The 12,765-nt window shown below is 37.8% G+C and overlaps 2 protein-coding genes across 3 annotated transcripts in view; one reads left to right on the forward strand and one right to left on the reverse strand.

Annotated features, from left to right (window-relative positions):
* Positions 1 to 12,765, reverse strand: part of LRIG2 (leucine rich repeats and immunoglobulin like domains 2) — a 164,329-nt gene that overhangs the window by 144,937 nt on the left and 6,627 nt on the right. The window lies entirely within an intron of this gene.
* SLC16A1 (solute carrier family 16 member 1) overlaps positions 3,020 to 12,765 on the forward strand; it is a 63,031-nt gene continuing 53,285 nt past the window's right edge. The window contains exon 1 of the mRNA XM_078451549.2: positions 3,020 to 3,145. The gene's annotated coding sequence lies outside the window, so the exon portion shown is untranslated. The remainder of the gene's footprint in view (positions 3,146 to 12,765) is intronic.

A 12,765-nucleotide genomic window follows, 5' to 3' on the forward strand; every position in this document is an offset into this window, starting at 1 on the left:
GTTGAAAAGTTATTCGTTAGATATAGACATTTTGGACTACCTTAACTGAATTGTTCTGTTTAATGCACAGCTTTTAAATATAACAAAAATCAATTTTACATACACCTAAATAAGCCCTTTAATAAGGACTGAGTGATAAGAAAGTATTGTGTAACAGATTAACTTGTATCATTAGTTTCTTAGTGGACTATAAAATAATGGTGTGCTCTACAATCTGTGGTGTCTCAGATTCAATGAGAATAGTCATATTACATTTGTGTGTTTCATGGTTTATATATTAACTCATTTTGGTCATCATAATAACCTTGTAATATTAGCAGCAAACTATTAGCCCCAATTCTATCCATGGAAAAATAAGGCAGATTAAATAACCTATTCAAACAGCCAGGATAAGGACTCATCCTTATTTAGTCCTCTAGAATAAGCCTAAAATCCTTTTTTCCCTCTAAAATTACAAGGCTGATATCAATCTTACTACTATATATATAAAAAAAAAGGCATCTCTGATGAAAATGAACATAGTAATTCAGGAAAAACATTGAATGTGCCTCCCTTTTGGCAAAGAAAGTGAATTGTCAGAGTTTTAACGATAATAAATCACTATTACAAACAGCCTACTACTCTGCCTAGCACATAAAAGATGTTAAATAAATAATACATGTTGCATTACTCAGGATAGCTAGTGCTGGCTTAACCAACAAAACTTAATTCAGCTAATGCTGAATCTTCTGTGACTTAACCAACAAAACTTTGTCTCGTGCAGGTCACAGATCTAGCACAAGTTGGCAGGCAGTGAAAGCTGTGTGTCACTCTATTCCACACCTTTACGCAGTAGCCAACATGACTCACATTCTACCATCTTCTAGCTGCACCAAGTGGAACATGTAACCTCCAAGATTGCTGTGACGGGGTAAAAAGGGTTAGGAAAGGCACATGGGCTTATAACTTGTCTGGTCTGAAAGTGACGCCCGAAAGGGATACAAATCACTTCTTTCACAGGCCATTAGGCAGAAGTGATCACAGGACCCTAACCTACCTGAAGGGAGCTGGCAAAGCAGCAATAGAATATTTGGTGAGTACTATCTATACCACAGTAGTCCTATTTCTTGAGGGCAGGAATCTTTTATTTACTGGTATTCCCAAATATCTAGAATTGTGTCGGGCCTACAGTGTTCACTAGCAATTATTAAATGAATAAATGAATGAATGAATAAATGGCATCTGAAGCTGCTTTTCCTCATTTTAACTACGAATCTGCAGTTTCCAGGTAGAATTAGATATTCAAGTTCAGGTTAATATTTCAGAAACACCTAGTGTTAAAAAGAAGAAGCCAGTTTGATAAGAAGTTATTTGAAGTTGGCACACTCATTCTTAAATGTAATTACAAATTACATGAAATCTTTTCTATGGGAGCTTAATGATTCTTTAAATTGACAAAAATATGAGGAAATACAATATTGAACTCTAAAAGCCAGTTTGGGTTGTTGGTTTCATTTAACAAATGAACACAGACTGCAATCTTCCCAAAAATGATTGCTTAGGGAGTTGGGAACAATTTGCCAGGATAAGAATTTAGATTGTGGTGATACGAGAAGGCAAGCAGCAGTCAGGCATGGGGAAGGCACAATAAGTAGCTGTCCTTTTGGCTCTAATTCAACACCTGTTCTTAACATTACCCACATGATTAGGAAGGCACAGAAGGTTCAATATTTGGTTTTCACAAAGGAATCTCAAAACGATTATAAGATGTAATTCATCATTTATTCAGAGCACCTGGGTGGTTCAGTCGGCTGAGTGTCTGACTTTAGTTCAGGTCATGTCTCATGGTTTGTGGGTTCAAGCCCCACGTCAGGCTTTGCACTGAGAGCAAGGAGCCTGCTTGGGATTCTCTCTCTCGAAAATAATTGGGATTCATGCTCTCTCAAAAAGAAACATTTTAGAAAAAGATGTAATTCATCATTTATTCAACTAATGTTTATTAAGCACCAAATACGTGCATGCAGAATGCTTGGTACAGGAGATTCCAGTGCAAAAGACAGATATGAGTCCTACCCCAATGGAACTTATGATCTAATAGAGAAGAGAGACACTGAACAACTATTATAATAAGCATGACATAGGTTACAAAAGGGAAAGTAACAGGTGCTATTGAGTGAACTGGGAAACTATTGGTCTTCAGCAATAAGAAAGTAGGGTCAGTCAGGGAAGATCTCAAGAACAGGTGTTTCAGTTTAAATCCAGAAGATAGGGAGGATTTGGCATGAAAAGTCAGGGAAAGAGAATTCCAGATGGAGGGAATAGCTTGTCTTCTCAACCCCACTGTGAAATCTCAACAGGATTACGTGCTCAATCATATAGCTGGAGAGATGGCAGAAATGACTTCTTCAAAGGATGCTGTTTAATAAGTAGCTTAATTAGGACCATAAGCCATATTCGTTACTTTACAGAGCAGGGCACACAATTGTAGAAAGTAGGCTCTTTCCTGACTCAAACGTAGCTAAGCCAGTCACTCCTGTAGTCCATCAGGTGCATCAGTCAGCCATGAACCAGACTGATGTAACAGATATAAATTTTCAGCCTGTTTCACAGCGTGCAGGATGAGAACTAAAGAGCCCTAAAGGCTTTCATGCAGGAAGGGAGGGGTGTGGTAGCAGAGGGGGAAGCTTCATTGGTGAGAGCCAAGCGCTAAAAGCAGCTGCGTGTGACATTTCCATCAACAGCACTCCCTCCCTCATTGTGTATGAGACACACATCAGATGTTCTGGTTTATGATTTCAGCTTCAGAGTACATACCCTTCGAGGTCTAAGCTCATGTATCTCTTCCTGGCATGGTGCCTGCTCATTAACTGGACTAAAAAGCTCATCTGAGAGTGATAACCAAATGCTGAGAATATTGGGGTCCCTTTCTCCTACCCTTAAGGAGGTCTGGAGTCTTGGTTGAGGCAGGCCGACACGTCCAGCCTCTGTACTTGCTAGAAAGTGACAAAGCACAGGCCACCAAAAAGATTCTGTCCAGATGCCAGAACCGTATCAGAACACAAGGTCACATACAGCTGCTGTCTTCCCCCATTTATATCAGCCTGGAGGACAATCCATTCTCTTTCCCTTGGAGGACACAGTAGAGGCAAACTCTTGGAGGTCCCAGGTAAGTGCCACTTTATCTGTTAGGTAGACTAGACCTAAGGAAAGCTAAGTCTTTGCCTTTTTGTATTGTGTTTACCTCCCCAGGTAAATTAAGGTAGAAAAATCTATTATTTTCAGGGGAGATAACAGGAAAGCCCTTATAGGCCTTTGCTTCTTTGATTCAAGAGCACACTGAGATGTCAGTAAATGGTATGTTTGCACACCAAAACTTAAAAGTGTTCATGATGTTCTGATCATTTGAAAATGTATTACTTTAGAGATTTCTGTTAAGTTTTGGTGGTTGAAATCTGTTACTTGTTCTAAAAATGCTGGGTCATATAATCTCATATTACTTTTCCAAATATGTCATGCAACTATAAAAACCACTGTAAACGGGGCGCCTGGGTGGCTCAGTCCGTTAAGCGTCCGACTTCAGCTCAGGTCATGATCTCACAGTCCGTGAGTTCGAGCCCCGCGTTGGGCTCTGTGCTGACAGCTCAGAGCCTGGAGCCTGCTTCAGATTCTGTGTCTCCCTTTCTCTCTGCCCCTCCCTGCTCATGCTCTGTCTCTTTCTATCTCAAAAATAAATAAAACATTTAAAAAAAAATCTTTAAAAAAAAACCACTGTAAAATAAATGTCAGAGAGTTTTCTTTTTAAAGAGCAAAATTACAATAATAACAATAATTTGTTCTAATCCAAATGACTACAATCTCTGAGCATCAAGGCTGCTTGTTTTATCACTGGGTGGCCACATTTATATAGGGTTGGTTTTTTTTTGTCAGAAATCTTTTCGTAACCAGACATTAGACCCAATTTTAGATGATTTGAAAGACGGGTTGGCTTTGGAAGAAGTATGCTAAAGTTAGTAGTGAGGTTTTATCACGGTTTCTTAGTCCACATTATTCCTCAACTGCCACAAGTCCATGTCTGAAGTAGTAATAACAACTTCTCAGTTTAGGGCAAAGTAACTCCTGGTAAATTCATTCAGTCTACAGATATTCAAAGAAAATCTACTATATTCATTGTACTGAATAAGACATGATTCCTGCCTTTTAATATGCAATTTAGTGGAAGCTATTTATACACTAGACTGTAAACTCCAAGGTCAGGTTTTGGGTCTGTTGCAATTACCACTTTATATCAAAGTATAGCAGTGTCTGTCTCATGGTAGGTGCTCAGTAAATATTGGTTGAATGTGTATATGTATGAACAGATATGTATATGATGCTACTTTTTTAATATGTGTGTATTACATTCTTTGACAACCACATTGTTGATTAAAATCTCATAAACATTTCAACATCATCCATCAATAACTCAGATTTTAGTAGGGCCCATGGAAATAGTTGATTTTCATTTTTACTTCTTGTAATCAGTCTGTGGCCTTGAGGAGGGTTAATAGCACTGGCTGGGGGAAAAGAGAGAGTATAAGAAAAAGGGATATTTAACTCACCATCCTGAAGTTGTATTTCAAGGTTTTATTTCCAATGGGCTATCCTGAAGATAAGTACAAAGTATGTATGTATTTTTTTTTCTTGGCAAATGCAGATTCAAAAATAGGAAGAACAGTTATGTTACTACGTTTATTTGAGATATCCTGTATCTTAAACCTTTTCCTCTTTATCATAAACTTTTTCCATTTCCATTTTTCAGACTTAAAAAACATAGTTGCCAACTATGGCATTATAACACATAAGTAGAAAGGAAGAAAGATGAGATAAAGATCAATCCAAGTATTGTTTGAATTCTAAACACTCTGTGGCCTTGGTTAAGTTTGGACTTAATTTTTTCATCCATAAAATAGAGGGAGTTGGGTTATTTCTAACCTGTCCTCCAGTTTGAATTTTCTGTGATTTCATCTGACAAGCAAACTCTCCCCTTTGTCATTCTTGTCGTTTGTGGAATCCTCAATTTTTTCCAACTTATTTTTTAATCACCACAGATGCTCAGAATAAAATAGCTTTCTCTATATAGAATGCCTTTTTTTTTTTTTACCCCAGGTAATCATGGCACTACTTGAAATTATAAAATATATCCAAATAAAAAGAAAATACTCTATAATCTGAGTTATAATCTTCTAATATTACTTTAGTTTTTTATGCGTATTTGTTTAAAAAATAAAATTGTGATCACTTTGTACTTATTTGAAACCTACATTTTGTTGTTGTTGCTTTAAGAGAGAGAGAGCATGCTCACATGTGTGAGCAGGGGAGGGGCAGAGAGAGGGGAAGAGAGAGTATTCCAAGCAGGCTCCATGCTGTCAGTGAAGAACCTGACACAGGGCTTGAACTCACAAACTGTTAAATCATGACCTGATTGGAGATCAAGAGTCGGATGCTTAACTAAGTCACCTGGGTGCCCCTCTCATGCTGTATTTGTAATCCACTATTAAATACTACAATTTAACTCATCTATTATTGTTAGACATCTAGGTTATTTAAAATCTGTGTTATAAATAACACTGTAGTGAACAAATTTGTACAAGAATAAATGATTAGTTCTTAAGAATAAATTTCATAACTAGAGTTACTCCCACTAGCAATTTTTGAGTGCTGGTTTCCAGACACCCTGGGGGTTATAAAACAGGTTTTATAGTTTTTATTTATATTTCTTTTCTGTATTTGTTTTTATTTTAGAGCTAGAGGGAGAGCAAGGGAGAGGGGTAGAGGGAGAGAATCCTAGGCAGACTCCACGCTCAATGCAGAGTCGGATGTGGGGCTTGATCCCACAACTCTGGTATGACCTGAGTCAAAATCAAGAGCCAGACGCTCAACTGATGCAACCACTCAGCTGCCCCATGAAACAGGTTTTATAATTTAAAGAAATCCTTGCTAATATGCCTTGTGAAAAAAACCTTGAGGTTCTAGGCTTTGTAATTTAGAGGAGCCCTTGTCAATATACATATCTGATTACTACTGAATATTTTTCTATTTGGTTTTGGTCATTTGCACTTCTTTTTTTTTGGTTAAGTGTCTACTCCATTACTTTGTTCATTTCTCCACTTGCTCACCACTTTCCTTTTTGAGACACCTCAAAATGCCTCATTATTTTTGATGGGATAAATTTTATAAGGTACCCTGCAGATTCAGGGAGATTCAAAGTTGTTTTTGGAGATCATAATCATCATAATTATGGTCCCAGACCAAACTTCAACTAATGTCCCCCCCTTTTTTTAGTTTTCCTCTGGACTATCCATGAACCACTTTATGATTTTGTTTTGCATTTTATTTATTTTTTAATTTTATTTTAACGTTTATTCATTTTTGAGAGAGAGAGCGAGCGAGCATGAGTGGGAGAGGGCCAGAGAGGGAGACACAGAATCCAAAGCAGTCTCCAGGCTCTGAGCTGTCAGCACAGAGCCTGATGTGGGGCTCGAACTCACAGACCATGAAATCATGACCTGAGCTGAAGTTGGGCGCTTAACCAACTGAGCCACCCAGGCGTCCCTGTTTTGTTTTGCAATGTAAATCACAAACTTACCAATAAATCCTTTGAGGACTCTTTTCTGGAGCACCATTCCCAGCAACATTTTAAAAATGAAGTATCTTGAATTAAAATACTGAGAACTTCATTAATTTTGTGCACTGAAACATTAATAAATCTTAAACATTGGTAGGCCAATACCAGATAAATTGGCAGGACATTAGCACATTGTGGGTATTCAATTTTAAATGTACAACTTATTACAGTGTATGTATCAAAATTATGGCAGCAAAAGAAAAGATTTACATTCAGGTATGTACCTACAATTTGATTCAGCACATTGTGTGTATGGACTAGCTAGGTAAATAAATAGGCAAACACCTTGAAGTGGCTACCTTCACCAGAACTTAAAAAAAAATAAATAAAAATAAAAATAAATAATAATAATAAATAAATAAGTCTTCTGTGGCCTAACAAATGTGGTGCTCTTTAGAGCCTTTAGGATATTAAGCTAGAAGCACTGGAAACCCACAGAACCCCCTTGCTGGGCTCTGACTTACTGGCTCAGCAGGTTATTGTTGATTGTTGATCATTCAAAAGAACAAGTTGTAACTCACTGGCCATGTACGGAATAACAAAGCACATCTTCACATAACTTACTGTCCCTTTACCTTTCTCTGAGCCTGTGTCTATTCTTTTTTGGAATATATCTTTTAATTTCTCTTGTATTTTGGGTTGTTTCATGTGTATAACTATTTTTAGAATTTGTTTTTTAGAAAAGACAAAAGTTTGTGTTACTTTTTGATTCTGTAACAAACACTGTCCTTACTGACATTAAGGAAATCACTTCAAGGTCTTTTCTGGGACATCCTGTTTTTTAACTAACACTTTAATATTGAAATGTGTTGGTTGTGATGTTGAAATTAATCCAATGTACCAAAAGAGCAATAAATCTTAGAACCAGTTAAGTGAAAAACAGAGAGAAACATGGGGTGCCTGGGTGGCTCAGTTGGTTAAATGTCCGACTTTGGCTCAGGTCATGATCTCATGGTTCGTGAGTTCAAGCCCCGCATAGGGCTAATTGCTTTCAGCACAGAGCCTGCTTCAGATCCTCTGTCCCCTCTCTCTCTGCCCCTCCCCTGCTGGTTTTCTCTTTCTCTCTCAAAATAAACTTAAAAAAAAAAAGAGGGACAGAATATTATATGCAGTATGCCACCATAACATAAAAAATGTGTATTTATATACATAGAATATACACAGGATACAAAGTACCAAAATGTTAGTATTAATATTGGTTTTCTACCAGGTGAGGTGAATGGCTGGGTATCAGGGGTGCAGGGTTTCCTTTTCACTGTATACTTCTTGTACCTTATAATTTTTATTCCACGTACAGGAATTAACAATTTAAAAATAGAATTTAATAAAAATTTTATTACACATAGTAGGCACTCAGTAAACACGGAGTGAAAGACTAAATGAATAAATGGATGAATTAAGTAAAATGAATCAGTGCCTTACACTTGCCCTTGCACTTAAAACTTGCACAAAAGCCTTGTGTAATCCATAATGTATAGCAGTGGCGTTATGTGCCAAAACCACAGCAAAGTCTTAAGGCTGTAAATGGTCAATATCTGTAAATCTTCAGAAATGGCAGAATTGTGATATCACCAAGAAAGGAGCTTTGGTTGGCAGAACAGCATTTTTGTAAGTGTGTTCTAGGCTAGTGCCTTAAAAATTCCTCAGTAAACAAAGCCAGATTATCCTCCACCCTCCAGGTCTGTGAACCACCACTCTGGCAGAAACACCTCTTGTGGTCTGGAAGAAAGTGTACTAACTCCATTATTAAAGAGTCAGGTCCCAAGCTTGTCTAATGGCAGTTTTATCAACCTTCATCTCACTGCTAAGCAGTGCAATTTCCTAATTGCATGAGACTGAATGGCTTTTTAAAACAGAAATCAAGACCGAATGGGGAGAAAAACTATTATCACTTTGTTAGATTTCTAAATGGAAACAACCCATTACTCTTTATTATATTACAAAGAAGTTTCATAATGTAGATGGTCCCTGACTTAGGATGATTGGACTTAACGATTTTTTTGACTTACCCATGGTGTGAAAGTGATACGTTCAGTAGAAACCTTACTTCCAAATTGTGATCTTTTTCCTGGCTAGTGATATACATGCAGTATGATCCTCTCCCATGAAGCAGGGCAGGGGCAGTGAGCTGCAGCTCTGTCAGCCCTGTGATCGTGAGGGTAAACAACCCTGTGCTTACAGCCACTTTGTACCCACACATCCGTTCTGCTTCTCACTTTCAGTATTCAATAAATTACATGAGATATGCAACACTTTAGTATAAAATAGTCTTGTGTTAGATGATGTTGCCCAACTGCAGGCTAACATAAGTATTCTGAGTAGGTTTAAGGTAGGTTAGGCTAAGCTATGATGTTCAGTAGGTTAGGTATATTAAAAAATGCATTTTCAACTTAGGATATTTTCAATTTACAATGGATTTATTAGGATATAACTCCATCATAATATCCAGGAAGATCTGTTATCTCCCTACATTTGCTGAGGAAGCTGGTCCTAATATTTTTCTGAAAAATAGTAAAAGGTAGGGCAGACAGACTTCAACAACAGGTTTATTGTATCTCTCACTTCGGTGAAGGTGAGCAAGGATTTACACCAACTGCAAAATTACTTTAGGCTTTGTTTACTTCTTTATGTCCTAAGATAAGCAAAGCAGCAACCTGCTGTGTGTATTCAGGTCAAGCCTTAGGGACAAGCATGGATGGAAAAAGTGACAGTTTCCTGGAGTCAAAATAATAAAGGATGAGAGTGGAATTCTAGCTATTCTTGTTGGGGAAATGAAGGCTGAATTGTGGAATTCACTGTAACACAGATTCTGAAAGAGGTTTGCCAAAAAATTAAGGATGACTGGATAGAAGTGGTTTTACATTGAGCAATTCTGTGTGAAACGTTTACAACGGCGTCTAGCACAGACTTTTTATATAAATGTTAGTTGCCATTTACCATCATCATCATTACATTGAGACTCGCCGTTTTAAAATACTCAAGTTTTTATTAGCCATATGTAGGTCTGTATAAGGCAATCTGCAGGATACCATGAGAAGAAACAGTCCTTGTTTGTAAGAAGTTTATAATGATACATCTTGAAGGAGAAAAGATAGAAAGTTAAATTGTTAAAGAAAAAAAATATTTAGTTTCTTTGAGGCAGTGTCTTTTGCTAGTTTAGCTGGAGTCCTGCATCAAAGGCTGAGAAAAGTTCATAGCTTGTTCTTTCCCAAACAAGTTAAAAACAGAGATCATTATTATTTAAAATAAAACAGAAATTATAGTAGTAATTTATTGCTTTTCAACAATTCTGGTGTCATAAATCTAACTGAACCAAACTCCACATATATCTTGAATACAAGGATCAAAATTCTCAGGAAAGTGAGGCACTTTCATATAGTGAGTCTACAGCACAGTCCTTTTTCTTTCTTTCTTTTTTTTTTTTTTTTTTTTCTGATAAGGGTAGAATACCAAGACGAAAAGACCAGGAAAAGATTGCCTAGAGACCTAGATACACGGGACTGTCCTTAGCTTTCATGTATGTATACCTCCATTTCTGAACACGTTTATTTTTGGATATCTTCCAGTCTATGAAAATAAAGGGAAGTGGGATAAAAGGAACTGTACTACACTACACTGGATAACCAAAAGGTGGCAAATGTTCTTCAGTCAAACATGTCTTGCTATCTCTCTGAAAAGGAGTAGGCAAAAATCTTTTTGAAAAGAAAGCTTGGGGTGGCTCAGTGGCTCAGTCAGTTAAACATCCCACTCTTTTTTTTTTTTAATTTATTTTGAGGTGGGGGAGGGGCAGAGAGAGAAGGAGGGAGACAGAATCCCAAGCAGGGTCCACACTGTCAGCACAGAGCCCCAAGTGTCCAACTCCCGATTTCGGCTCAGGTCAAGATCTCACCTGATTTGTGAGATTGAGTCTCGTGTCAGGCTCTGCAATGACGGCAAGGATTCTCTCTCTCCCTCACCCTTTGCCCCTCCCACGGGTATGCTCTCTCTCTCTCTCTCAAAATAAATAAATAAACTTTAGGGGGAAAAAAAGCGCCTTAATTTCTGGTAGAGATTGTCCTGGAAAGGTTAACTTTCCAAACTGACAGGAAAGCATACCAAACACTAACACATAATTTAAATTTCTCTTCAACATACAAGAGAAAAATCTATCCTTGATTTTTCTGTTAGGCCTTTCATACCTAGCTTAAAATACACCCTGTTCTTCACTCACCCTAGCTTTCCCTCTTCAGGTGAAAATTAAGGAGAAATTTTATTTGCTTTGCTAACGCAAAGAAAAGTTTTCTACATGGAGAATGTTTAATTTAGATCACAACATGTTTATATGGCTATCTGATATTGTTAAGGTAATTTCTGAATTCTGAAGCTTTTGCATTTTTAATAGTGGACAACTCATTAGGGATTTAGAATACATGAATTTTACTCCCTTTTTATTTATTCATTTTAAAGAGAGAGAGAAGAGAGAACATGAGCAGGGTAGGGGCGGAGGGAGACAGAGAATCCCAAGCAGGCTCTACATTCAGCATGGAGCCTGATGTGGGGCTTGCTCCCACGATCCTGGGATCAGGACCTGAGCCAAAATCAAGAGTCTGATGCTCAACTGACTAAGCCACCCAGGCTTCCCGGAATACCTGAATTTTTAAAATACAAAGACCGCATACAAGTTTGCCTGAGGTCTGTAATACTTCAGGGATCCACTAAGAGCCCTTCCTTCCCATCCATGGGTTGGTAAGACTTGTGAATATGTAATATTAAAAAATAATTAAAAGAGATCTAGGTCTTCCCTAGGAGATACAGCAAGACATGGAATTTAATTGTCAAGCCAATGCTTTTCCCAAAATAATCATGTGCCCCCATAAAGGAAATAGGAAATGAAACATTTAATTTGGATTTGGAGGTGGCCTTCCTAAGCAATTTGCTCAAGTACAAACAATAATTACGTAGAAAGAACCTGATTATAAATATAATTATGAAACCTGATTAATTCACAACCAGTGGGGAAGCTAAATTGCATTACAAGGAGGTTTGAATTATATAATAGAATTACTAAAATTACTCCCTTGTTGGTCTATCTGCCTCTCCTTTATTTCCATGTTGTCCTGTACACAACTTACCAGGTAGGAGAAAGTGTCTTCTATGAAGAAACAGTGTACAAAAGATAGAAGGCTCAGGGTTGAGACTTTAAAACAACCCAGCGTTTTCTGCCTCCTATTATCCACCTCATCACTACCCTTCTATTCTCTATGACCTCAGGATTTTGAACAAAATAAAATGAAAATAGCCTAGTATTTAACACAGGCTAAGTAAAATAGACCTAGATTTAAATCTCAGCTTAATAGGGGTGCCTAGGTGGCTCAGTTGGTTAAGTGTCCAACTCTTGTTTTCAGGCTCAGGTCGTGACTTCACGGTTCATGGGACTGAGCCCCATGTCAGGCTCTGCACTGATGGCAGATCCTGCTTGGGATTCTCTCTCTTTCTCTGGACCTTCCCCACTCTCTCAAAATAAATAAACATTAAAAAAAAAATCTCAGCTTTTCTTTAGTATATGTGCTACCAAAGTGAGCACAATCTCAGCTTTATAGTACTTGTCAGGTAAAAAAAACCTTAGTGATGTTATCTATAAATTTGGGGAGATGGGATGGGATTTCCCTAGATTCTTGGCAGAAAAACCTGTTTAGGTTTAGGTGCATGGCTGCAGTGATGAAGAGTTCTCCCCAATGACTCTTGGAGTCCATCTGTCTCTCATTCCACTGGATTCCGTAAGTGAGCTATGTTGCCGACATAGTCTGAATCATGTACTCCCATGTTATGGTTGAAGCACGTCTGGGCTGTTTCATGCATGATGTGGTCACACCTGCATTGGTCAAAAGAATGACTAGTGAACCATAGGAGATATACAAGATGGGAGTTAGGGGGCTCCCAGATTAACTTCATCTTTTCATTGCAAACAGAAGCAAAACCCTATTACCAGCCTGTCTGGGCCTAATGGAATATGAGACGAAGGCCGTATGCAGTCTTCTACTTAGACGTCTACACCTGATGAGTCTTACCTGTTGCAATTTATGTCTTTGTGCCTCTTGTTAACTTCCTGCAGCATTTAACTTTTCTAGATTCTTGTTCCCACT

Source organism: Panthera onca, chromosome C1 (assembly GCF_046562875.1).
Source record: "Panthera onca isolate mPanOnc1 chromosome C1, mPanOnc1 haplotype 2, whole genome shotgun sequence".
NCBI lineage: Eukaryota > Metazoa > Chordata > Mammalia > Carnivora > Felidae > Panthera > Panthera onca.